The sequence below is a fragment of the Lutra lutra genome, chromosome 6 (assembly GCF_902655055.1).
Source record: "Lutra lutra chromosome 6, mLutLut1.2, whole genome shotgun sequence".
In the NCBI taxonomy this organism is placed as follows: Eukaryota; Metazoa; Chordata; class Mammalia; order Carnivora; family Mustelidae; genus Lutra; species Lutra lutra.
Window position 1 is genome coordinate 113172211 of NC_062283.1, and position 27243 is coordinate 113199453.

Consider the following 27243-nt stretch of genomic DNA (forward strand, 5'->3'; position numbering starts at 1 on the left):
AACAAAATATGCAAGCAAGCAAGCTAGTAGAAAAAAGTCTAGCCTTCCACCTCATATCCAGTTACAAATATGGCGGAGACATGGTGACATCTGTTCTTGTTCATTTATGAATTAAGAAATCAAAACCTGAAGAATCTCACCAAGGTGGAATTTAAATTTTTTTTTTTTCCCCAAAAGCCAGTCCTACAAAGGGAGGGGAAACCCTGGTAAACAAGAATTAAAATACAACTGTAACATGCAAAAGTTATTAAAATGTCTATAGTGCTTTATCATTTCGTAAAACCATTTGTCATACATTATGTACATAACATACATACACCAAATATCATCTAACCCAACTATCAAAGTATAGTTTCCTTTTCCTCTATGCCAAAAGAAAATAGATATGGAAATATGTGCTTAAACCAAATAACTCAGGGTTCCATGGCCTTAAAGAACATCTTGTACTCATGAGAATGTTTTCCCATTCATTTGTGCCACACAGTATAGCATACTTTATATCTGACTGCAAGTCATTTAATAACTTCTTTATTTTGGAATTTTATGGCAATCATGTTAAGTGTTAATTTTACTATGGACATCAAAAGGATGAATGACTAATTACATAAAGGGGAAAAGATGAAATGAATCACGGACTCCACTTGAACTTCAGCAGTTAAAAGGGTAGGAAGCAAAATATTTAAGGAAAAAAAAGAGATAGCTTCAGTTAGTCATGGTCTTTTGAGGTAAAAAAGGTAAAAGTATTTTACTTGCCTGATCTCAGATCTAGATTCTCAAAGATAAGAGGTACTGTGGAGAATCACCATAAAATACTCAGACTTCAAAGATTCCCATAAGGTCAAAATATGGAATATTAGGTACAAGTAAAAAATAGGTATAAAGTCAATGTATTATGAGATGTTTATTTTTTAAATGTCTCTTTTGAGTATTCTTTTTTTTTAAAAGATTTTATTTTATTTATTTGACAGAGATCACAAGTAGGCAGAGAGGTAGGCAGAGAGAGAGGGGGAAGTAGGCTCCCTGCTGAGCAGAGAGCCCGATGCGGGGCTCCATCCCAGGACCCTGAGACCATGACCTGAGGTGAAAGCAGAGGCCCAACCCACTGAGCCACCCAAGCACCCCTCTTTTGAGTATTTTTAACAGGTATTCAGAACCTTAACCTAATCTGGACATCTTAATGAATATAAGGAGAAAAAACCTGAAGAAACAGAATTTTTAAAGGAAGAATCTAGTCCTAGTTTCTTTTTAATATATAGGACTAGATTCTTGCTATAAAAATTTTGTTTCTTTAAGTTTTTTGCATGGAGTACTGGGTGTTATATGTAAACAATGAATCTTAGAACACTATATCAAAAACTAATGATGTACTATATGGTGACTAACATAAACATAACAAAAAATAAAAGTAAATAAAATTAAAAAATTAAAAGAAAAGAAAAAACAGTTATGTTTTAATTGTTATAAGTTGCCCCCCAAACATAAGCAACCTAAATTTTGCTTTAAGAGAAAAATGGACAAATCCACTTCAAACTGATTCAGCAACAAATACTTATAATATTTAGGTATTTTATTTTTTAAAGCATCTAAAAATTAAGATGTAATCAACATATAACACTAGTTTCAGGTGTATAACATATTGGCTTGATTTTTATATATATTGTGAAATGATCACAACAATAAGTCTAGTTAATATCCATCATCACTCAGTTACAGATTTGTTTTTTTCTTATGATGAGAACTTTTTTTTGAGAGAAAGAGTGTGTGTATGAGCGAGCAGAGGTGGAGGGAGCAGAGGAAGAGAGAGAGAGAATCCCAAGCAGGCTCCAAGCAGGGCTCAATCTCACAACCCTGAGATCATGACCTGAGCCAGAATTATAAGTTGGATGCTTAACCAAATGAGCCCCTCAGGTGCCCCTTGTGATGAGAACTTTTAAGATCTACTCTCTTAGCAATGTTCAGATATACAATATAGTATTATTAACTATAGTCAGGCATTTTTAATTAATAATGTCATCTACAAACTGATCATTTTTAGTTGAGTAGGCAGTTTACTAAATAAAATCACTGAATCTTTTAAGAATTATGAAGAGGGGGTCTAAAAATATTTAGGCTACTGCCCTTCCAACTTTGATGTGTATGTGACACAGACTGTGATTCAGTAGGTGTGGGATGGGTATGGGACTCTGCATTCTAGCAAGTGCTAGTTGGTACTGTGGCTGCTACCCCAGGGACCGTGTGTCAGGTAGCCAGGCTCTAAAGAAACCCAAGGAAGTTCCCACAGACTCTGCCTGGGCATCTCCGGTGACCAGAAGCTGAAGTTTGCTTCCATGGTAGCCACTTCAGGAATCTGACTTGTGGAGAGAGCAATAGAGAAAGTCTGCTTCCTCTCCTAATGATGAAAGACAGCTTTTCTCCTGCTCCGTCTCCTCTTTTCCATGTTAAACATCCCCACTTTTTAAAAAATATATTTTTTATCTTTAAAAATATTTTTAAAAGATTTAATTTATTTATTTGCCAGAGAGAGAGAGAGAGCCCAAGCAGGCAGAGCAGCAGGTAGAGGGAGAGAGAGAAGCAGACTCCCCAACAAACAGGGAGTCCGATGCGGAACTCAATCCCAGGACCCTGGGATCATGACCTGAGCTAAAGGCAGATGCTTAACTGACTGAGTGATCCAGGCGCCCCCATCCCCACTTTCTTAGTTACTCTTAGAACTGGCCACTTTCTGAAGCCTTAAACACCTTGATTACAGAGAACACTGCCTCCGTGGTCAAATCTTCCTCAAATTAGTCCCTTGGATCAGGCATACTATTCTATGGGACAACCATAAAATAACCGTAAGAACAGCTGAGCAAAATCACCACACTGGCCAGTTAAATGGGACAGCTCTCTTAATGTGCTTCTAAAGAGCTGTCTTCTTCCATAAGAACCACACTGCTCTGGTGGCTCACAATCTTGTGGAGAAACGGATACTAAGCAGGTGTATGAATTCTATAGCTGAACAACTTATTCTTTTTAAACCAGGTATAGGAATTTGCATTTATTCCTATTAAATTTCATTATGCTGCTTTGGGCTTTATATTCTCTGAGGTAATTTTAAAATATCAGATCAAAGAAAAAATATTTTCAGAAAATAACTCAAAAAATTCTTTTTAAAATTTACTAAAATGTCATATACAACATGTATGTAAAAAAATATATATATATAAAGTTTAAAAAATTTATTTAAAAAAGAACATCCTTGGGACCACTATCGAGTTTGGAAAATAGAGCATTGCCAGGGCCTTGGAAGCCCCCGATGAGCCCTTCTCCATCATGGCCCATTCCATCACCTGTGCAGGTAATGGTTATATTGTTTGTTTTTGTGACAATTATTCCCTTAATTTTCTTCATCGTTTTACCACGTATATATACATCCCTAAATGATGTATTTAGTCTTACATGCTTTTGAACTTTACAAAAATGGAGTCACACTGTATATATTCTTCTGCATCTCACTTATTTTATTCAACATTATGTTTGTAAGACCCATCCATATCGATGCATGCATTTATTTGTTTAACAAACACACAGAACTTATGACATGCCAATCATTTTCCTAAGCATGCCACAAATATTAACTCATTTGAACCTCCTAACAACCCTGTCAGATAGACACTATCATTTTCCTCAATGTACAGATGAAGAAACTGAGGTTAGGAAAACTTGTCCAAGATCACAAAATCTTAAGTGGCCAAATCTGCTTTTTGGCAGAATTCGTGACTTGAACCACCAAGGAAGGCCTCTCTGCACCCTCTCCTCTACATGGTGTTATTAGATCATTTCTCACCACCATCTAGTATCCCAGTGCATATGTATAGCAAAAGGAGTGGACTCAATCCAGTGTTGATGGGCACTTGAGTTGTTCCCAGTTTTTGCTTCTATAAACAATGCTCCTTTCAACATTCTTGTCTTGTGTTTCTTGAAGCACATGAGTGTTCTTCCTAAATGTACACCTAGGACTAGAACTGCTGGGTTGTAAGTTATTGGGTCCAGCTGGTTACGTTATAAGCTGTTTGCAATGTAATTGCATCAAATTATACTCCTACCAGCTATATACAAGATCTCCCATTCATCCACATCCTTGCCAGCACATGGTATTGTCAGACATTTAAATTTCTGCCAATCCGAAGCGTATGTAAGCTTTGCTTTTTTTTTTTCTTCAGATTTTACTCATTTATTTGAAAAAGAGAGTGAGTGAGCACAAGCAGGTGGAAGAGGCAGAGGGACAGGGAGAAGCAGGCTCCCCACTGAGCAGGGAGTCTGACAAAGGACTTGATCTCAGGACCCCGAGATCTTGACCTGAGCTGAAGGCAGACACAACCAACTGAGCCATCCAGGTACCCCTTTAAGTTTTAAGTAATCTCTACATCCTATATGGGACTCAAACTCATAACCCTAAGATCAAGAATCACATGTTCTTCTAACTGAGCCAACAGGCACCCCATCTCTGCCCACTTTTTAATTGAATTGTTTTTTGGTGTTGAGTGGTATAAATTTCTTATATGTTTTAGATAACAACCCCTTATTGAATATATGGTTCACAAATATCTTCTCCCAGTCAGTAGTTTCCCTTTTTGTTTGTTGGTGGTTTTTTTGTTATGCAAAAGCTTTTTATTTGTTTGTTCTGATACAGTCCCAATATTTTATTTTTGCTCTTGTTTCCCTTGCCTCAGGAGACCTATCCATTAATATGTTGCTAAGGCTGATGTCCAAGAGATTACCGCCTATGTTTTCTTCTAGGAGTTTTATGGTTTTAGGTCTCACATTTAGGTCTTTAGTCCATTTTTAGTTTATTTTTGTGTATGGTGTGAGGAAGTGTCCAGTATCATTCTTTTACATGTAGCTGTCCAGTTTCCTCAGCACCATTTATTGAAGAGAATGTCCTTTCCCACATTATATATTCTTGCCTCCTTTGTCATATTTAATTGATCATGTAAGTGTGGCTCTCTGTCCTGTTCCATTGATCTGTGTGTCCATCTTTGGGCCCGTACCATATTGTTTTGATTACTATAGCATTGCAGTGTATCTTGAAATCTGAGACTGCGATACCTCTAGCTTTATTCTTTTTTCTCAAGATTGCATTGGCTACTCAAGATCTTTTGTGGTTCTATATGAATTTGGGGATTAATTGTTCTAGTTCTGTGGAAAATACTATTGGCATTTTGGTAGGGACTGCATTAAATCTGTAGATTGTTTTGGGTAGTAGGGACATTTTAACAATATCAATTCTTCCAGTTGATGAGAATAGCATATCTTTCCATTTGTTTGTGTTGTCTTCGAGTTCTTTCTTTGATGTCTTATAGCTTTTAGAGCATAGGTCTTGCACCTCCTTGGTTAAATTTATCCCTTAGTATTTTCGGGGAGGGGACGGTGTGCAACCATAATGGGATTGTTTTCTTAATTTCCCTTTCTACTACTTTATGATCACTGTATAGAAATATAACAGATTTCTGTATATTTCTGCAACTTTACTGAATTCACCTATTAGTTCTAATAGGGTTTTTTGTTTGTTTGTTTTGGTGGAGTTTTTAGTCTTTTTTACATATGGTATCACATCATCTGCAAATGATGACAGTTTTACTTCATCCTCATCCTGGATACCTTTTATTTCTTCTTGTCTGACTGCTGCAGCTAGGACTTATAGCACTGTGCTAGATAAAAGTGGTGAGAGTAGATATCATTGTCTTGTTCTTGGTCTTAGAAGAAAACCTTTCAGTTTTTCATCATTAAATATGCTGTCAGCTGTGGATTTTTCACTTATGGTCTTGATTGTGTTGAAGTATATTCCTTCTAAGCCCATTTTCTTGAGAAGTTTTATCATGAAGGAATGTTAAATTAAATGTTTTTTCTGCATCTTCTGAGATAATCACATCATTCTTAGCCTTTCTCTTAGTAATGTGATATATCACATTGACTGACTTGAATATTTAACCACCTCTGCATCCCAAGAATAAATCCCACCTGATCATAGTGAATGATCCTTTTACTGTATTTTTTAATTCAGTTTGCCAATGTTTTGTTGAGGATTTTTGCATCTATGTTCATCAAGGATACTGATGTAGAATTTTCCTTTTTTGTCATGTCTTTGATTTTGGTTATCAGGGTAATGCTTTGTAGAATGAATCTGGAAGTTTTCCTACCTCTTCTGTTTTTCAGAATAGTTTGAGAAGAACAGACATGAACTCTTCTTTAAATGTTTGGCAGATTTCACCTATGAACCCATCTGGTCCTGGACTTTTATTTGTTGGGAGTATTTTTAATAACAATTCAGTTCTGTTAATAGTAATTGGTCTGTTCATATTTTACATTTCTTCCTGATTCAGTTTTGAAAGATCGTAGGATTCTAGAATTTTTCTATTTCTTTTAGGTTATCCAATTTGTTGGCATAAAACTTCTTATAGATTCTCTCATAATTCTTTGTATTTCTGTGGTGCCAGTTGTTATTTTTTCTCCTTCATCTCTGATTTTACTTATTTGAGTCCTTTCTTTTTTTCTTGATGAGTTTGGCTAAAGGTTTATCAATTTTGCTTATCTTTCACCGAACCAGCTCTTGGTTTCATTTATCTTTTCCATTTTTTTAAAAGTTTCTATTTCATTTATTTCTGCTCTGATCTTTATTATTTTCTTCCTTCTACTAATCTTGAGCTTTGTTTGTTCTTCTTTTTCTAGTTCTTCTAGTTATAAGGTAGATTGTTCATTTGAGATTTTTCTTGTTTCCTGAGGTAAACTTGTTTCATTATAAACTTCCTCTTAAGAACTGCTTTTGTTGCATCCCAAAGATTTTGGACTATTGTGTTTTCATTTTCATTTGTCTCCAGATATTTTTTTTCTTTTTTTTTTTAATTTAAATTCAATTAGCGAACATATAGTACACATCATTAGTTTTTGGTATTTTGTATACTCTTTGATTTCTTCTTTGATCCATTTGTTGTTTAGGAGCATGTTATTTAGCTTCCCATGTTTGTTTTTTCCAGATTTTTTTCTCTTGTCATTGATTTCTGGTTTCATACCATTATATTCAGAAAAGATGCTTGATATGACTTCAGTCTTCTTAAATTTATTAAGACTTGTTTTCTGGCCTAACATGTGATCTATCCTGGAGAATGTCCCAGTTCACTTGAACGTGCACTAGAATGTTCTGAATGTATCTGTTAAGTCCCTCTGATGTGTCATTCAAAGCCATTGTTTCTTTATTGCTTTTCTGTCTGAATGAACTGTCCACTGATGATGATCTCTCCACTGGGGTGTTAAAATCCCCTACTATTATTCTATTACTGTCAGTTTTTCCCTTTATGTCTGTTGATATTTGCTTTATGTATCTAGGTGTTCCTTTGTTGGGTGCAAAGCTATAGTTGTTACGTCCTTTTGTGAGATAGATCCCTTTATCACTATATAATGCCCTTCTTGTCTCTCTCTTTTTTTTTTTAAAGATCTTATTTATTTATCTGACAGAGAGAGATCACAAGCAGGCAGAGAGGCAGACAGAGAGAGAGGAGGAAGCAGGCTCCCCACCGAGCAGAGAGCCCGACGCAGGGCTCGATCCCAGGATCCTGAGATCATGACCTGAGCCGAAGGCAGCGGCTTAACCCACTGAGCCACCCAGGCGCCCCATCTTCTTGTCTCTTACTACAGTTTTTGTTTTAAAGTCTATTTTGTCTTACTGCTACTTTGGCGTTTTTGTTTTCTTCTATTTGCATGAATTATTTCTTCCCATCCCTTTACTTTCAGTCTGTCATTAGGTCTGAAGTGAGTCTCTTGTAGGTAAGATATAGTAGTTTGTTTTTTTTTTAAATCCATTCAGTCATCCATTCTTCTGATTGGAGTACTTAGTCTATTTATATTCAAAGTAATTACTGATAGGTATGTACTTACTGCCATTTTGTTCATTGTTTTCTGGCTGCTTTTGTAGTTCTCTTCTGTTTCTTTCTTCTTCTCTTGCTCTCTTCCCTTGTGGTTTGATGACCATCATTAGTGTTATGCTTGGATTTCTTTCTCTTTATTTTTCATGCATTTATTATAGGTTTTTGGTTTATGGTTACCACTGGGTTCACATATAACATCCTATGCATATAGCAGTCTATATTAAATTGATGATCATTTAAGTTCTGACACATTCTAAAAGTACTAACTTTTTACTCCTCCTTTTATGTATATGTCATATTTCATATCATTTTAATTTTCATATTCCCTAATTTTTGTAGATATAATTGATTTTGTTTATGTTTATGCTTAAATCTCCATACTGACTTTATAAGTAATTCATCCAACACCTTTACTATATATTTCCTTTCACTTCTAAAATTTTTTTCCTTCCATAATATTCTTACTTCTAGGTATAGCCTTTTCTTTCCACTTAAAGAATTCCTTTCAACATTTCTTACCAGACTGGTTCGGTGGTGATGAACTCTTTTGTTTATATGGGAAACTTTCTCTCTCCTTCAATTCTGAATGATAGCCTTACCAGGTAAAGTATTCTTGGTTGCAGGTTTTTTCTTTCAGGTCTTTAAATATATCATGCCACTCTCTTCTGGCCTTCAAAGTTTGTGTTGAAAAATCAGCCAAAAGCACTATAGGGTTTCTCTTGTATGTAAATTTTCTTTTGCTGCTTTTAAGATTCCCTTTTAAAAAAAATTTTTTTAAAGATTTTATTTATTTATTTGACAGAGATCACAAGTAGGTAGAGAGGCAGGCAGAGAGAGAGGGGGAAGCAGGCTCCCTGCTGAGCAGAGAACCCGATGCAGGGCTTGACCCTGGGATCATGACCTGAGCTGAAGGCAGAGGTCTTAACCCACTGAGCTACCCAAGATTCCCTCTTTATCATTATTTTTAGCTATTTTAATTACTATGCATCTTGGTGTGGACCTCCTTGAATTCATCTCATTAGGGAATATCTGTGTTTCCTGGACCTGGATGTCTATTTCCTTCCTCAGATTAGGAAAGTTTTCTGCTCTTACTTCTTTCAAATAAGTTTTCTGTTCCCTTCTCTCTGTCTTCTCCTTCTGGACTCCCTATAATGTGAATGTTATTATACTTGATGATGTCACAGAGTTAAGTATCTTAACCTTTTTTCGCTTTTTATTATTCCTTTTTCTTTTTTGCTGTTCAGCATGGTTGCTTTCCATTACCCTTCTTCCAGATTGCTGATTTGTGCTTCTGTATTCTCTAATCTGTTGTTAATTCCCTCTAGAGTAACTTCTCACTTCAGTAACTGAATTCTTCAGCTCTGATTATTTTTTATGTTTTCTATCTCTGCGTTGAAGTTCTGAGTTCATCTACTCTTTTCTCAATCCAGAGACTATCTTTACAAAATTACTTTGAACTCCTTATGAGGCATATCATTTATCTCCGTTTCATTTGCTCTTGTACCGTGACTTTGTCTTAGTCTTACATTTGGAACATATTCCTTTGTCTCCTCATTTTGTCTAACTCTCTGCATTTGTTTCTATGTATTAGGTAGGTCAGCTACTCTCCTTGTCTAAAAGAGGTCCTATAGGTTGTCCTACAGCACAATCCCTCCTGGTCATCAGAACCAGGTGCTCTAAAAGTAGTCCCTCTGTGGACTGACTATTCCCTCCTGTTGAGACTGAGCCTCTTTTAGCCCAGCTGGCTGCAATGACTTGCTTTGCCCACTGTGAGTACACTGGACAGGGTTTTCTCCTGGACTTTTAAGAGGATTGGCTCTGGCTGCTGCAGGCTCACTGGTGGACAGAGCTGGCACTCAGCCTGTCTGCAATTAGCCTCTCTGCCACAGCTGCAGGCACACTGAAGGGCAGGGCTTTCTCCCTGTGCAGCCAGCTAAGAGGCCTGGCTGCAGGAACAATGGGCCTGCTGGTGTGTGGGGTTATCTCCCTCCTTCCCAAGGCAGCAGTCACTTTGGAAAGACACCAGTCTTTCCAGCTGGGGCTGCCTACCAGGTATGATGAAGCAGTAGCCACTCTGGAGGGATGCCTGCTGAAGCAGATAGGCTGGGAAGGGCAGGTCTGCTGGAGAATGTCCAGGTGGAGCTCACAAGGGAGATGGACAGTGTTAGAACTGGTTGGCTCCTAAAAGAGTATCTGGTTATCTAGGCTGAGGAAGGGCTAGAAAAATGGTGCCTGCTAGCACTTTTATTTCCAGTGCCAGACACTTTCCCAGGTACTGGGAATGCCACAGGAAACAATAACCTCTGAGCTTATGTCATAGTGAGGGAAAGGACAATAAACAAGCAAGCAACACATATAGGATATCAGAAGGTGATGAAATCTTTGGAGAAAAGGAAGGAAAGGAAAGGGGTGGGGCACCTGAGAAGGAAGGCAGCCTCTGCACTCTACAGGGTGCTGGGAAGGCCTCCCTAAGGGTTGGGAGAGAGCCTAAGGCCACACTGGAAGAGCTAGTCCTTATTGTGGGTCCCACAGATTCTCCCACTGGTTCCCGCAGGTATACCAGGCTGTACAAGTGTATTAACAGCCAGAAGGCTATTCAAAGATACCAGTCCTCTTTCACACTCTGGGTTCTGAGCCTCTTCCTCCCCTTAATTCTCTCAGCTACCCCACCCTATCCATACACATTTCTGACACCATCAGGATTCTCAAACTTATGGCTGGGTGGCAGAGTCATCTCAACCTCTCATCTTCCTTTGCCCAGCTCCCTGAGCCCAGCCTATCTCTGGTTTGGCTTCTGAAGCTGGGGCCTCCCTTGGACCTCTTCCTGATTCCTCAAAATCCAGCCTCCTCCCCAGGATGCATTCTCAGTAGCAGGTAGGAATCCAGTTCAGGAGGCTCCCTTGGTGATTTCCTTCCCATCTGAACGTCTCCTTCTAGAAACAGGCTGTTGGCAAGGAAGGCAACAGCATCACCTGAGACCACTGTAGGGGTCTCTGCAAGTAAGAGACCAGGGTCAAAGAGGAGCATCGTGTAGGTGCTTGTGTGCACACGTGGGTGGACCCGTAAATATGTAATTATGCAAGCATGAATGTGTGCATGCCTAGGTCTATACAAGAACAGTATGAGAAAGAGGTGTGGGCATCAGGCAGGAGCAAATGGAACCTAAGAGAACAAGTGAGAAGAGGTGAGTGCTCACAGAGAGAAAGAAATACAAATATTTGCCAAAAGAGGGAAAATAAAAGACACCCAAAAGGAAACACCACAGGATATCAAGACAAAAGGGTAAAAGTGTGACAGGGAGGTATTGGTATTAAAATCCCCAAATGCTGAGAAGATGGCACGAGACAATAAATAAATAAATAAATCTGCTAAAATGAAGTATGGAAGAGGCAAGACTGACACAAAATTTGAGCTAATAAAATTCTTCCTGTGTGCTTCCTCTTAAGCATTTATTTCCCGGACCAAGGCTAACATAGCACAAATAACTAGGAAACAAATGATGGAATGTTTCTAAAGATCATGTTTAGAAAGAAAAAACTAGAAATTCTAGAAATTCAGCTGCCTGCATTACAAAATGTAAAAGGGAAAGGCTCTTGGGTCAGACCACTGTGGTACAGAGCTGAGATAATGAACCTGAATGGTCTGGCCAAACGACAGGCGAAACAAACTAAAACTAAACAGGAAAACAAGAATGCTCACATATACAGATGCAAGCAACAGGCTACCCTGTTTGAACACACCCAGGACCTCCCTGTGATGTTCAGGGTCTCCCAGGCAGCCTCCTGACCATGGAAAGGAGGCAAGGCCCTTCCTCCTGTGATAAGTGCTCCTCCTCCACTCTGCTATTTCCTCTGACTCGCATTTTCTGTTAACCCTCCTCTTGGAATCCTTGACAATGACTCACATGGCAATAGGGCTAGTCAGCAATACCACAGCCCTCCATAGTACATGCTGTGTAGGAGGCAAGCAGCTCCGAGGACTGTAGTGGGTACCGTTTTTTTCCTCTCTCTGTTCAGGGAGGATCTGCTTTTCAGCCACATTTCCCTCAAAACACAGCCCTGACAGAATATGCTTACTACACAGATTTCTAAACGATGAAATGATCTGACTTTGGCTACTTGGTCATAATGAAACTAAAAACATAAGATGAAAAAACAATACTGTGATCATCACACCTACAAAAAACAACTTTATACTTGGGTGAAATAATGAGATCAGAAAAAAAAGCTCAAACTAATATTTTCCAACCTTTCACTAACAGCTAGGACTAAAACCACATGTTGTGAAGGTCTTGCACTGTGTTATTATTAGAAGTCACAATTCTATTGATACTGATGAGTCATTTGTATCGGCGGAAACCAAGAACTTCCATCAACATCATGTTACACACAGTCACTGTGGCTTGGCTTTTTCTTTATTACTGGTCAAAGCTGCTTCAGAATGCTTACTGAAGCTAAAAAAAAAAAAAAAGAAGAAAGAAAAAGAAAAAAGAAAGAAAAAGAAAAGAAGGAGGAGAACTCCTCAAGGATGTGCAAAGCTTCCCTTCCCCAGCTGATCTCAAGTCATTCATCCTTCTCAAGATAGGTTGAGATGATTTGATCAACTCTTATCTATAAAAGGAAGTTTATTTAGAAACCTCAGAAAAGTAACATTTCACACTTTCCGATGAAAATAAGCAGAACTGAACTCCAAAAACAAACAGTGAAACCATCTTTGAAAACACATGCCAGATTTAAAATGACCTGAGGTTAGGTTGTTGTTTTTTTGTTTTGTTTTGTTTTTTATAACCTTAATAACATGCAACAGATATAAACAAACTCTGTCATCACTTAAGGGCTTGAACCACACAAAACCATGTCAGGCGAGCCACTGAGCACCCACTCCTCTACTCCCCACTCAAGGCACATGCCCCTCCCAGAGGGAGAAGTAGGTCAAGTTTCAGTTACACCAAGAAAACCTACGTTAAAGGTTTACGAGAGTTTCTTCCAGTGCTAAGGAAGAAATAACAGCATATAACTTTCCCTTAATATCATCCCCTTACCCTTCTGCCCTTAAAGAGCCCCCAGAAAAGGTAAATGAAGTAAACAATCCATTTTCCTGAGGGATTCCCAGAAATGCCATTATTCTTAAGCAGTCTCTGTAAAGGTAGAAATATGCCCAACATTCTACCCTGCAACCAGAAGGCTCCGATTGGCTGCTGAAGAAGGGAACCCAGCTCAGCAGTGACTGCAGATCTGAAAATAGCCCACCAGCCGCTCAACGCCCGGGTGCTCTCCGAGGGCAGCATGGCCCTGTGGGCAGTTTACAGTGCCTCGGGCTGAGTGCCGTAACAGCTGCATGAGTCAGCAAGCACTTCTCTTAGGAAACTGCTGACATGCTAAATTACTCTTGCATGCATAAGGTGCACACACCTACCCAGCAAAAAATCAAAACAAGGTACATGCAAATTAGCAAACAGGAACCTCTCGAACCTTGCAGTTCTATTTTCCAAGGTTAGATAAAAAATACAAATAATCTATATGCCACTGCTCAAAAAGCAGCAACGGCTCCCAATAATTCATCGTGGTAATAAACAAACAGCTCACTCTCCATGTTGTGATGTGTGGAACAGCTGCATTCAAATCTTACAAGCCAGTTAATTTTAACTGGTTTTAATTTTAACTGGATTTAACTGCTTTTCCTCCCTTCTGAAAAATCAAAATAGTTGCCCTATCAACCACAAAAACTGGTAACAGACCAGCACAGTTCCTGTTTTTCAGAGGGGACTTACTTTCAAACCCACAATATCAAGATGCTTAACATAAGTGGAAATTTAAAATTCACTGTTTGATGTGGGAGAGTTAAACCTGTACACTAATTCAGATCCCACAAACGTTATAGAGTGATTACCTCTCACGTTCGTCCTACATGTCTTTCATCTCTGGTCTCTCATTTAATACAGGACCCAAATATCTACAGGAAAACTGGTGGTCTGGAACTCAGAACGCATTTTCCCATAGAAACAATGCCATGCTAGTGAGACAGCGTCTCAGCACAGTCCACGAAACTGTTCTCGAAGGTAAAATATGAGTGAGAGGTTAAATTTGCAATTTAAAAAGAGAAAATAATATTATAACAATAGTTCCAAAACCAATTAAAAATGGAAAAAAGCCTCCTGAGTGACTGTGTTTGAGGAAGTTTCTAATCAGAGGAAGATAAAGGGACAGCCTTCTAAATAAGACTTTTGGACTTGGTCTTTAGTTTCACTCTGGTTCTTTTAACATGGTTTAAATGATTAATTTCACTTTAAAATGCAAAGCATTCTCTTACTTTGAGATAATGTATCATTAAAAAAAATTTTTTTTAAAGATTTTATTTATTTATTTGACAGACAGAGATCGCAAGTAGGCAGAGAGGCAGGCAGAGAGAGAGGAGGAAGCAGGCTCCCTGCTGAGCAGAGAGCCCGATGCGGGACTCGATCCCAGGACCCTGGGATCATGACCTGAGCCAAAGGCAGAGGTTTTAACCCACTGAGCCACCCAGTTGCCCTCATTAAAAAAATCTTTATATTTATCAGTTGTGAGCACTGATTTAAAAAAAAAAAAAAAGATGACCAAGAGTTGGAAGAGAAAAATAGAAGAATGGTTACAAAAGGGGGATACTAGTGATTGAGGAACAAAAGGAAATGGAGTCTGGGAGGAAAGAAGGCATGGGGATATAACTAAACGAGGAAGACAGAGGAAAGGTAAGAATTAGAGAAAGGTCCCCCACTAGACCGTGAACTCCCAGAGAGGAGTCTTTCCACCCAGAGGCCCGGACCAATACCGCAAAGGAAGGAGTCCAGCAGGACAGTTCCACAGATTGGCACTAGATGGCGCCATCAACTCAACATAGCATGGTTGCTGGAGGCGTTTGCCTTGGGGGAGGGGTGCTACGAGATGCAGTTGAGACTCCACAACTGGGTATTTAGCAGGTAACCTGTCTATCTAAAATAAGCATTTCATTAGTTTCATTAGTTTCATGGTTTCATTAGTCAGTCAACTTCTCCAAACATCCACATGTCATCACCATGCTAATAGCATAGAGCATGCCAATTTTTAAACCTATCAACTCGAGGGGCGCCTGGGTGGCTCAGTGGGTTAAGCCGCTGCCTTCGGCTCAGGTCATGATCCCAGAGTCCTGGGATTGAACCCCACATCGGGCTCTCTGCTCAGCAGGGAGCCTGCTTCCTCCTCTCTCTCTGCCTCCCTCTCTGCCTACTTGTGATTTCTCTGTCAAATAAATAAATAAAATCTTAAACCTATCAACTCGAGTTTTAGTAATAAAATAGGATAGGGAAGCCGTTGAACGGGGTCCATTATTTTTTTTCTCCTAAAATTGAATACTTAAGGATAATAGAGTATTTTGGGTTCACTGCTACTGAAATGACAAAAATTCCTAATTATAAACCAAGGCTTTTCCCTGAAGCTCTGTTTAAATGTCAAATAACACACCATCTTGTTACACAGGTTTGTGTGATCAGATCCAGTGTTTGGCAGGAGGAAGGTGGTGTTCACTGACAAATGTATTATAACATTAAAAATCATTGGTTGTATTTTTAATATTACAGTGGTTTTTATCTTCTGCTTATCTATATCCTCTGTCCAGGGTTGGATTTATGAACAGCCCTCTCTTTGCTCAGAAATGTCCTCCCATAACCAGTTTACAAGTATGTGAAATCTTAACATTTACATCTACAGAATTTAACTACTTTGGCTTTTTCTCCTGTTAGTATGCTGATGCTTCAGAAAGAAGTGAGTACTAGAATGGTACTGTTATTTATACCCTAGTAAAATTGGTTTCATAAAATCCCTTTCTGAGATTGGTTTTGAAAGGGAATGAGGGGACTAGTTAAGGGTACTCATGACTGAAAGGCATCACAGAGAGTAGAAGGATGGAAAAGAAGACAGTGAAGAATTCATAGCAAACCTTGCCTAGCTTTACAACTACAGAAAGGATCATCATCCCTGACACTGATCTTCCCCAGGAGGCAGATGAAAAGTAGGGGTTAACTCTAAGTATGCCTGCATTTTCCTCTTGCTGAATGGGTAATAATATCTTTATAGTTAATTTCATTTTTTTTTCCACAGTTTGACTCTTCGGGGCTCATTCATTTGCATAATATGGAATCTTGAACCCATATAGATATTCTACAAATCAATGCAAGTAATTCTCATACGAAATCAGCAGCTTTAATTTAAGCTCATCATTGTTTGCATAGAAATCTTTATGCACTCATCTGCTTGATTTTTTTAATCACTTAAAACCTCCAACAGTGACACACTAAGCATCTCCTCATTTAGCCATCTCCAAAATTTGAACTAAATACTGAAAAATAAGCACAATACATTCATACACTAGATCATTTTCCAAATTGAGCTTCAAATGTATGCTTGCTGTTCTAGCAGCTCCCAAGAATAATCCCTCTTTTATTTTTTTTTAAAGATTTTATTTATTTATTTGACAGAGATCACAAGTAGGCTGAAAGACAGGCAGAGAGGAGGAAGCAGGCTCCCCGCTGAGCAGAGAGCCCGATGCCAGGCTCTATCCCAGGACCCCGGGATCATGACCTGAGCTGAAAGCAGAGGCTTTAACCCACTGAGCCACCCAGGCGCCCCAAGAATAATGCCTCTTGACTAAGGAAGACAACGTGGATGTCTGTCCCAGGGCACAGCTGAGTCAGCATTCTCAACAGTGACCCTACAGACCTGAGGTAATCAGGGTCACTGCCAAACCAACTGCCTGGCTGAATCCTTTAAAACCATTCAAATCCCCAGTTGAGAGTTGCAACATGCTAATCTGGCAAGATAATCTCTTCCTGAAATTGACTAGAATGAGAGCAAAGGTTACCTGCTTTTATCTGTTACTAGTAGCTAATATTTCTAATTAGGAGCTCTAATGGAATTGGTTCTGGGTGAAATTCTTCCACCTCAGTAGAATAATCTACCTAGTATAAGTCTTTTACCTTTCCTACCTCATCAAAAGAAAAGAAAAGCTAAAAACAAAGTCTTCACTTAACAAAAGGCAGAGGCTTGAACTACAAGAAAATCCTGGGAAAAGAGGCATGGGATTCATGTTCTTTGTCTAGTTCTTCTTTGGTCTTTATGTCACCACTTCTGTTCTCTGATCCCCAAATGGACAATTAGACCTGAGGAATGAAATTATTAGAAAATGAATCATATGAAAGACAAAAGGCATATTCATTCAAGTTCACTGACACATTATTTTTCAATTTTATCTTTCAGATAGATGTCAACAAAATAATTCAATATTGCAGAGTGAGTTGGCCTATATTTCCACTTTTGAAAACTGCGAGGGAGCAAAAAGGAAAAGCAGGGGGAGAGGGGCAGGGGGACAGAATAGCATGGTGGTTAAGAGAACAGGCCCTAGCATCAGACACCTAGTTTCCAATCTCAGCTCTACCCCTCATTAGCTGGGTGGCATCTGTGTCTCAGCTTCTAATGATTACACCTAGCTCTGGGTTTGTTACAAGGATTAAATGAGTTAATATGAACAACACACATAGGAAGCTCCCAACATAGGTTAGCTAACATCAAAGAAAAAGAGTGTTAGCATACAATACAGTAGTTTGTTTTAAATAGATACTGTCAGGGCGTCTGGGTGGCTCAGTATTCACCAACTCTTTGTTTTGGCTCAGGTCGTGATCTCAGGACCCAAGTCCGGCTCTGGGCTCTGGGCTTGCTGGGGAATCTGCCTGTGTATTCTCTCTCTCCCTCTGCCTCTGCCCCTCCCCCTGCTCATTCTCTCTCTCGAAAATAAATAAATAAATCTTTTTTTAAAATGCCTTAAAATAAATTGATAGATACTGTCAAAACTCCTGAATTATACTAAGAATAGTCTAAATAATCCTTCTTGGTCTTCAGAGGCCCGAAACCTTCCTGCTCTGAGCTGAGCAGGGGTTTCATATAGAAGCTGGGCTCACATTTTCACTAAAGATCCTTGCCTATGTCATACACATACCTGCCAACTCGGAGGGATGTCTGTGTAACTTCCAACCATTTAAATGTCAAAATGACCCTAAATAGGTTCAAAATAAAAATGCTACTGTGAATTTCTTTCCAAGGATGAGAATGAACAGTAGTCTTGGCAATTAACAATTCTGTTTTTATCAGGTTCTAAAGATGTAGGTAAATGAATCAATTCTGGACTCTGTATACAGGAACCATTATTTGCCAAAATGGCCCCAAGGGCTATATCATGGTTTATACAATACTCCAAAGGACCAAAGATAGTAGTGAATTAATAGGATTAGGAAGCTATGAGGCAATGGCAAGCCCCAAATTTCAGATGGGCCCAGATGGTACCTCACTCCATAATTTCTCTGGGAGGGCTACCCCAACTTCCCAACCTGGTGAAATCCCACCATTGTGCCCTCTGTTGCATGGAATACCTTTCCTTCACAGAACATGTAGTGGTGATCTCTCACCACCTAATTAATGCCATTTTTCTTACCTTTTTTTTTTTTCTTAAGATTTGAGAGAGAGAGAGAGAGAGAGAGAGCATGCATGTGCATACAGAAGCCGGGGAAGGGGCAAAAGGAGAGGGAGAGAATCTCAAGCAAGATCTGTCTTCCCCCTGAGACCTGAGCTGAAATCAAGAGTTGGAGCTTAACTGTCTGAGTCACCCAGGTGCCCCGTCATCTCTCCTATTTGATGTCGTTCTTCACTAGGGCAGGGGCCAGGGCTGTCTTTGCTCCCCATGAGCACTATGCTCACTTAACACAATGCCTGCCACATAAGAGATGCTTAGTATATGTTTATTTATGGAATGAATGAGGCATCTATCTCTAAAGAATGGCACTTAACGCTTGTCCCATTTCGTGACACTCATGTGGTTTTGTTGCTTAGGAAAATACAGAATGGGAAGAAAAGAAAAACTGTCAGTGATGTGTGGATCCCGGGACAGTGAGCAAACTTGCTGAGCACACACCTCCCCCTTGTTTTCGTACTTACAGAATGGGAATAACCACTCTGGGTTCTCTCAACTTTAAACTCCAAAGTGAAAGTCTAAGCTTCCGAGTGAGACTCGTGGAGAGTCCCGAGGAAACTCTGGAAGCATTTGCAGAAATTGACGGGGGAGAGAGAAGAGAAGGGTATGCAAGACGAGAATTGATGGAGGCCCTGAAAACTCAAAAAGATTTCTTCTGAAACAAGCCTGGAGTATGTCACACGCTAGCTGTAGGCTCAGGAACAAATGAAAACAATTAGGAGAAGCCTGGGAGCACTGGACAGTGGAGATTTAAATGGTTGGGGAAGGAGAAGATGAAAGCTGACACAAAGACAGGAGGGAGCTCAGCGACCAAGCACCAGCTCTCAGGGGTATCCACAGTGTGTCCTACAGCCTGCAGGAGACACACAAAAAGGTCAGGGAGGAAAATGACACATCTCAGAACCAAAGGACAATTTATTATCAGGCTAAGGAACAAAAGAGAAGTTAACCAGGGGAATATGCTGGAGAAATGATGATTACGAAGTCACTGGGAAAGAATGAGAGACATTTTGGCTGTAATTCCAATGACTAGAATAAAGGAGTACGTGAAGTGCTTTCAGATTGGGCAGATTTATTATTTTGGAAAAAAATAGCTCAAGGAAAACAAAGGCAAAATTCCTGCCTGATTTGTGAAGTAGTGCCACTAATAAGACAAGGTTCAATTTCCATATTCTTTAGAAAAGAATTGGTCCTTGAAAAGGACAGAGAAGAGATTCTGAGGATACTTCCAGCATTAGGGAAGCTGAGCAGCAGCTGATGGTAAGATCAGGTTTCAGTTTTAGGTAGACTGACATCTGAAATGAACAAGAAAGGAAAAAGAAAAGGGAGAAAAGTAAAAGAAAAGATGTTGAATTGGCAAAGAAAACTACTTTTCTATGAAATATCCTAGACACACACACCCCCCCCCCCCCACCGAAAAAGAAAGAATATTGTGGGCAGTCTATCTGAATTTATAAAATGTTTAGTTCACAACAGGTTTCAGTTTGGACTCAAACAATGTGTAAATATTTCCACAAAATTTAAAGATGGGCCAGGACTAGGTCATACACTGTCACTTTTAAAACAAGAGTGATTTTCTGTCATTCCCAAGGATTTGTTGCTGCTTTGCCTAACACGGCTCCAGAGGAGCCAGAAGTTCATCATCTTTTCCCCCAAAATGCAAATTGTTACAACCAGTCCTGGCTTCAGATCCTCAAGTGCCTCTGATAGGGTCCTATGTCTCTGGAGCTTCCCTACCATCCAGGAAAGAAAAGGGAGGAACCGGGAGGCAGATGCAGTGCTGGCTGTATAAACACAGGTTTTAACAAAGATGTTGCATCTAATATTGTTCTCTGTTGCTGGTACAGGAGAGTAGGAGCCATATCCTCTGTTTACTACGGTCCCCACCTCACACCTAGTCACTGACTCAGGGCTAGACTGTGTATACAGGATGGGGAATAATCTTTAGGCAGTCAAGAAAACACACACTGCATTCAGTTGAAATTCTTTGCCACATGAAGTGAGAAAATTCCTCTTCTGTAGAATGGGCACGATGCCTACTTCACAGGGTTGCTTTGAGGAGTCAATGAGATACGAATAGGTCAAGTAGTCAACGTGGTTTCTGGCACATCATGAGCATTCAATAAATCACAGCTATTATTTTAGTGGGTGTTTTCAAATGTCAAATTCTCATGTACGTAGTGAACAGGTTATTCAAAAGCGATGGATTATTTACCTGCAGAGGATTACATGGTGCCGATGGTATTTAGTCTTTGGCCTTTAAGGTGGCCTCTCTCTCCAAAGGAAAGTTACCAATCTCTGATTGGGACTCAGTGTGGATTTCAAGTTTTGTTTTTCTTACATCTTGCAACTTTTTGGATAGCTATAACCATTTATTTGGTGGCGACTCATAAATCATCTCCTGTGTGCCAGGCTCTTAGGAAACAGCCAGATACAGAAATATCAAACAATAAGATGTGTAAGCCGGTTCAGTGGTAGAAGACAGGCTGCCTGCCGGCCAGCTCTAGCAATTGCGTATTATTCTCATCCAACATTTCAAAATTTTTGAGCTAATCTTTAAAAATTAGGGATTCCACGTAGAAGTCTATCAGATAAACAGCTTCTCTTGGGTATATCAGATAGCATGGTAACACAAAGCCTGTACTCCCACCCATCCCTACCTGGCAACAGTCGACGACTAGAAGCTGAGACAAAATAGTAGTTGCCTGCCCCTCTGTGCTGTGCCCCCATCCTCACCAGGAGAGTGAAAGATGAAAATGAAGGGCTCTGAATTCAAGAATTATTAAGGATTTCAAGAAGATTAACAACAGAAGATTCAACCAAGTGTGAGACCCGTCTGAGCAGGGGAGGAGGGTACAACAGAACAAGCACAGGTCCACACAGCCGGGTGTAGACACCACAACCCCTCAGCAAAACAGGAAGTGTCTCTGAGTGTTCCGTCATTCATTCAGCAACGAAGCCAGTATTTACAACCAGCCAGATACCCCAACCCCCTGAAATCTGAGGTACAAAAGGTAAGGGAGTGAAAGCACCACACAGCTGAGCTACAGAGCTTCCAGGATCCCTCTCCTCCCTTGTTAAGGCTGGATCCATACCAGAGACACTAAGCGCGAGTTAATCCAAGTAAAATTAAACTGCTCCCACAATATAGATTGGCCTGAGCCCTTTTGTTGGCATCACAGGAGCCCCCGATCATACATTCTGCAGAACAGCTCACAAGCGCTAATGAATAAGTCCCTGCGGCGTGCAGACAGAGGGCCCAGAAGTGAAGGGCTGGCCTAGGAGAGATTTGAACATGAACCTGACCATCTGGCTCTCTGCGACTCACTTTGATCACAAAATGAATTGCAACAAATTGAAGAGCACATGGCTAGAGTTAATTGTCTCATCTGTAATCTGAACCTACTTTTAAGCAGTTATTATTACCCTCTATCAGGTGGAAACGTTTCCTACCATCACTGCAAAGTGCATTTCCTGATGAACTGTAATGGATCATTAAATCCCATATCTGAATAACAATACTTTGCACTTATGCCGTGCCTTTCATCCAGGGATTTCAAGACAGTTTGCAAATAATTAAGCCCCTCGAAGAGCAGCCAGAGGTTGAGCCACTGGAAGGGACTAGCCTGAAGACACTGAGTCAAAGGCATGATTCAATAGAAAGAGAATAAATGGTTTCCTCCCAGGCATTAGTGATACTGAAAAGGGAATTGGGGTGGGGAGAGGAGAGGGTTGTTCTGATTCCCTCCCTGCCTTTCTGCTTTACCCCTGCTTCTCTATGGCAGATCCTCACATGCCACCTACAAAGAAAAGTAACTAACAAAGGTACTCATAATTTAGCTGAGAGTTCATACATACACATGTATGAAGAGAATGTTTTTTCATGTAATCCTGGCATATACAATAGGAACTGACATTTCGATCCACCTGCAGAATTGACAGATACCAGAGGAATTAACTCAACACACTTAAGATTACCAAATGTCAAAGCTAAAGCCTTCCAAAATCCAAAATGAAAATATTGCTCTGCATATATAAAGTGTGTTCTAACAAAAGTACTTCATCCCATGGTCCTGTGTTCCATTTTGGGGAGCCCCCTCCCCTTTGAATGACATTCCAAGTTTCAGGAAAAGCAAAATAGGGCAGAATTGGGCAATCAATCAATGTGTTCTCCAAACCAGAACACTGGAAGGGAGAAACACTTCAGCCACCACAAGTTTTGTGGTGAAATTATAAACTCCTGAAAAACTGAATTTATAATGGAAATGCTGACAGACCTTTCACTGGAGCAGTTTGAGCGCAACACTGTAATTTAGCAATCTCTCTTACAGACTAAAAACTAATTCTAACAAGATGTCATTTTGACTCACGTTTATTACTACCTGCAAGAATGAAAAATGCCATTTACTCGGGAGCTGCCAGAGAACCAGGGTGGAGCAATCTCACATTTTCAGCAAGACGCCCGCTGCCTTACCAAAATAGCCCTCTCCGCCGAAAGAGTGGCAGCCTTTCATGCTCAGCTTCTTTGCCGTCAGCCAGAGTTTCGCGGCTCGACGTGCCTTTCCTACATGTTACATTTTAATGATCTGAGAAAACCGTTATCAGAGTTAACATCTCTAATTTTACTCTAAACAGACAAAAGCAAAATATCTCATTAGGCATCATCTCCGCCACGGCTCCCACTAGGCAGAAAAGGATTTTTATCTAAAGTAATTACCCTTTTTAGTTAAATACGCTCAACAGATGAAATTTACACACGGAGTGCGACTGCAGCACTAGACAGTGAAGGTGAAAACCTTGGAACGCCGTGTCTCGCTACCCGCGGGCCCGCCGGGAGTCTGCGGCTCAGTCGGGGTGGGGCGCCCTCGTCCCTCCCCCTTCTTGGGGGCCCCCGGTCGCAGCGACCGCGATGACCCGGCGCGAGAGCTGCGAGGCGCGCCTTCTCCGGCCACAGACAAAACCATCCGGACAGCGCCTACACCGGAACTTCCCCCAAGTTGTCAAACTCGCCCACACGCGAGAAGGTGCTGGGGATACCCAGCACGTCCACAACCCCCGAAGCCAAGGGTACGCGGCCCCTTTCACATGCATACACTCGGCCCTGCCCGCTTCCTCCCACGGTTCGAGTTCCTGCAAATCCTCCGCCAGACCGAGGTGGACGAGATGCTCACTCGAGTCCCCTCTCGCGGGCAGCTGGGGTAGTCCATGAGCGCCGCCCGCCGCCCTCTCCAAAGGCACTGGGCAACTGAGCACCCACCCGTGAGAGAAGTACGGAGCGATCACAGGGAGCCTTGGCGTGGGGAGGTGGAGATGCGTCTCCGGGATAAACTCCTCTCCTAGGTGGAGCTTGGAGACTGAAGCGCGGGGAGGAAGAAGAGGATGTTGTGTGTTGCACTTTGATTTCATGGAGAATCTTGGGGGGTGGAGGTGCAAGGTTTCCCAGTCTGAAGGCACGAGCGCCGCGCTTGGAGCTCCCGGGGACGCATTCCGATAACGCGGTCATTCGCCAGTAGGAATGGCATCCCGCGGTTAACGCCGCGAGGCCCCCAGCTTGCCTCTTCTCGGGACCCTAAACTTGGGCTTTGATGCCGCGCCAGTCGCGGAGGTCCTAGCTACCTAGCCGCGACTGACAGCTGAGCGCGAAGGCGCGGCGGCCGCAGTCCCTGCGGAGCGGCCCCAGGCGCGGACGCCGCGGGCAAGGAGGAGGCCGCCGGGCCTGGCGCTGGGATCGCGGGCTGGGGGCCGGGGAACAGGGCCGTGGGTCTGACAGCTGCTCCGGCTCGCGCGGACGCGCGCCTCCCTCCAGCACGCCCTCCCCACGCCTGACTTATTACCCTCTGCTCCTCCTCCCCCTGCTGTTCCAAAACACCCGTCGACGCGAGCAAAATACAATGCCGCCTCGCCTGCCGTAAACAGCCTGGCGAGAGAGCTCACATTCGCCGCGGCGCGTCCGCCGGCTTGGCTCCCACCCCCTTCCCGTTCCTAGAAAATGCCATAAAAGCGGGCCGGGCGCTCGACGGGAGGCTGCGCGCCGGGCCGCCACGGCTACCTCCCCGCGCCGCTTTCCCCACGCCTCCCCGCCTGCCCCGCGCACCCGCGCCCTCCGCAAACTTGCCCCGCCGCCCCGCCCCGCGCCGGGCCCCGGAACCCGGGGCCAGAGACTCACCTCGCCAGAGAACTTTGCGTCCTTTTCCGCCTCCTCTTCCCAACGTCTTCCCAGCCTGCAGCCCCCTCCAGGGAGCCGGCGCGGTGGGCGGTTCGGGGGTCACCAAAAGCTCACCGAGAGGACGCGCATCACATGGCAGCTCGTTCCCAGCCCCCCGAGTGTGCCGGGTAGGGGGAGGGGAAGGGTCGAAGGGAGGCCGGAGGGAAAGCGAGAGCCGGGCGGCAGCGGGAGTAGGCAAGCGGGGTGGCGAGGGCGGCGGCGGGTGCTCACGTTAGCGCTGCTGCGACCGCAGCCCGGGTGTGCACGGTCGCTGCTGCTGCTGATGAGGCGGCGGCGGCTCGGCGCTGTTTGCTCCGCGCCGCACGGCTCGCGCTCTCTCCGGAACGCCCACACTCTCAATCGCTACATTGTTGACATTCGGCGCTGACGTCACCCGCTCCCCATTCACAATAACTTTACGGGAGCCGGGCAGCGCACCTCCCCGGCCGCTGGGGCGCCGTACGCCTGGCGACTAGCGTAAGCCGCTCCGCGAATGGCGCTCCGGGGGCTGGGGTGGGGGGCGAGGGGCGGGGGCGGGCGCGCGCGCTCCGCTGGCTCGCGGGAGGGGGCGCGCCTCAGCTGCCGCTGCACTCCCCGCTTTGTGCAGCCGCGCCGCGAACAGAGCCCCCTCCTCCCGGCCCCGCTGACCGCCTGGCTGGGTCCGGCCTTGCTCCGGACTCGTGAGGGCCTTGAAAGGCAAGGGTTGAGGGCTTAAGGGGTGGCGGGAGTGGTGAGGGCTGGTGTGGCACGTGGGGAGGGGTGCAGAGCCCAGGGCCCTGTCCCCGGGCAGAGGAGCCAGACGTCGAGACCTGGGATTCCTGGGTTGTCTAGCGTTTCCCAGGAGGGGCGGGAAAAGATGCTCCACGGGCACCCACAAAGCTAAGCGGGCCCCCTCATGAGTGGGGGTGGGGCGAGGAAGAGTAGCTTCCGACCCGCCAGCTGTGTTGACGTTTGAATCCTTCACCCGGGAGCCTCGGCCCGTCCCACTGAGCAAGTCCGTGAGTCCCCACGACTTGTTTAAGCGGCGAGAGCAATTGCGAAGTGTAAACCAAGAGCCTCCCTCTCAGCTTCAGCCCCAGCTCCTCCTCTGTCCCAGCCTCTCCCCTGCCTCTGACTCTGCCGGGGTGTTGCTGCTGCACTTTAAGGCCATCGTGTGGCTGCCCTGTCAGAAGAAGGCTTGATGGTGGTGAGGATTTTACAGAAAGTAATTAGGACTTAAACTGAAGGAACATTTGCAATAAAGGAAGGTTGTGTTAGTGCAGAGCTGGTGCCTGCAACTTTACCCCTGCCAAGGCCAAGAAATTCTGCCACGTTTCCCTGAACACCTATAACTTAGCCCCCTTGTGTACCGGCAGTATTCCATATTATTACATGTGGTGCTGATTTTTAATGAATATTATAAAACTTTGGCTGGCTCTACTGAGAGAAGGATCATAAATCCCCCCTGTAAAATGGGCACTGGCATATGCTGAGGAAGCAATGAAGCATTGCCCTGGGAGTCTTGCGATACCAGCCAAAATGTGACTCTGAACCACCTTCTTTTGAGGGCAGAGTTTTAAAAGGCCCAATTTTGACCATCTGTGTGGAAAGCTAAGAGATGGATGAGAGGAAGCTGAAGGGGCCAAGCAGATTTTTCTGACAGCATTGCAGGGCCTCTCAGGTAGGTCTAGAACCACATGGAGAGTTTCTCTCAGCTAGTTTTTATGGTTTTCAGATGAAGAGAAGCCTCAGAGCTTGGGGCAGGTTTCAGTCTCCTGACTTTGGGTCCAGTGCCCCTGTTGACAAAACACCACGCTTCCGAGGGCCCTGTCTGGTGCCCTGGCCAGGACCAAGAGGACTGATCTACGGTCTGCCCTGGCAGGGCCAGTTCTTAGTCTTGTGGATGGTGATGTTTCTACATTCCTCATTCCTGTAAGTATGTGAGCACCAGGGCGATGACTTTGTGCATTTTGATAGCACCAGTTGATGTTTTTTCTAGGGCCAGGCTTGAGAAGATCCCTGTGAGGGCCATGCAAAGTCATTTCTTTACAAGCCTGCCATGGCTGCCCAGCTGTGAGGAGTTGGGCACCTGGGTGTGGGATGCAGAGGGGGAAGGGGAGGGAGGCTGCTGCCCGCTGATCTTGCCACCTTGCTTCTGGTCCCAGATGGGTCCAACAAAGGCTATTAGGTCATTTCAATTAGTTGACTTGCCAAAGATTCAGACTGGAGTTTGCTTCATTTCAAATTCTCATGTATGAGATGGGACAGCACTTAGAGATGAAAAAACCAAATGCAACTGTAATAGGGTTGTACTGCCCAGTCATTCAGGGTGGTTGGATTAGAACTAATTGACCTCAAAAGTCACGTCCAGTCCTGCCATCATGTGGCCCTGTGGCAGTGAATAAGACATAACCTTGCCTTTAAGGAGCTTGAAGCCTAGTAAGGAGTGAGTTAGTTCCTTTTCAATAGTTAGAAGTAGGTTACTTGATTTAAAGCCTATTAAACAAATTCAGAATTATCTGAAATTATACTTAACAGTACTACCTCAGAGGTCAGGCTATGGATGGACTTAGCACCCTTATAGTGAGTACTTCCTGGCCACTCCCTGGGTTTATGGTGCCGCTCTGGACA

At 42.9% G+C, this 27243-nt stretch overlaps 1 protein-coding gene across 3 annotated transcripts in view; it reads right to left on the reverse strand.

Annotated features, from left to right (window-relative positions):
* The window catches only part of BACH2 (BTB domain and CNC homolog 2), a 362273-nt gene extending 337185 nt beyond the window's left edge, over positions 1 to 25088 (reverse strand). For 2 of the 3 annotated variants that reach the window (XM_047732095.1, XM_047732087.1), the window contains exon 1: positions 24595 to 25088. The gene's annotated coding sequence lies outside the window, so the exon portion shown is untranslated. The remainder of the gene's footprint in view (positions 1 to 24594) is intronic. The other variant, XM_047732098.1, reaches the window with a different exon arrangement.
* Positions 25089 to 27243: the final 2155 nt, after the last annotated feature.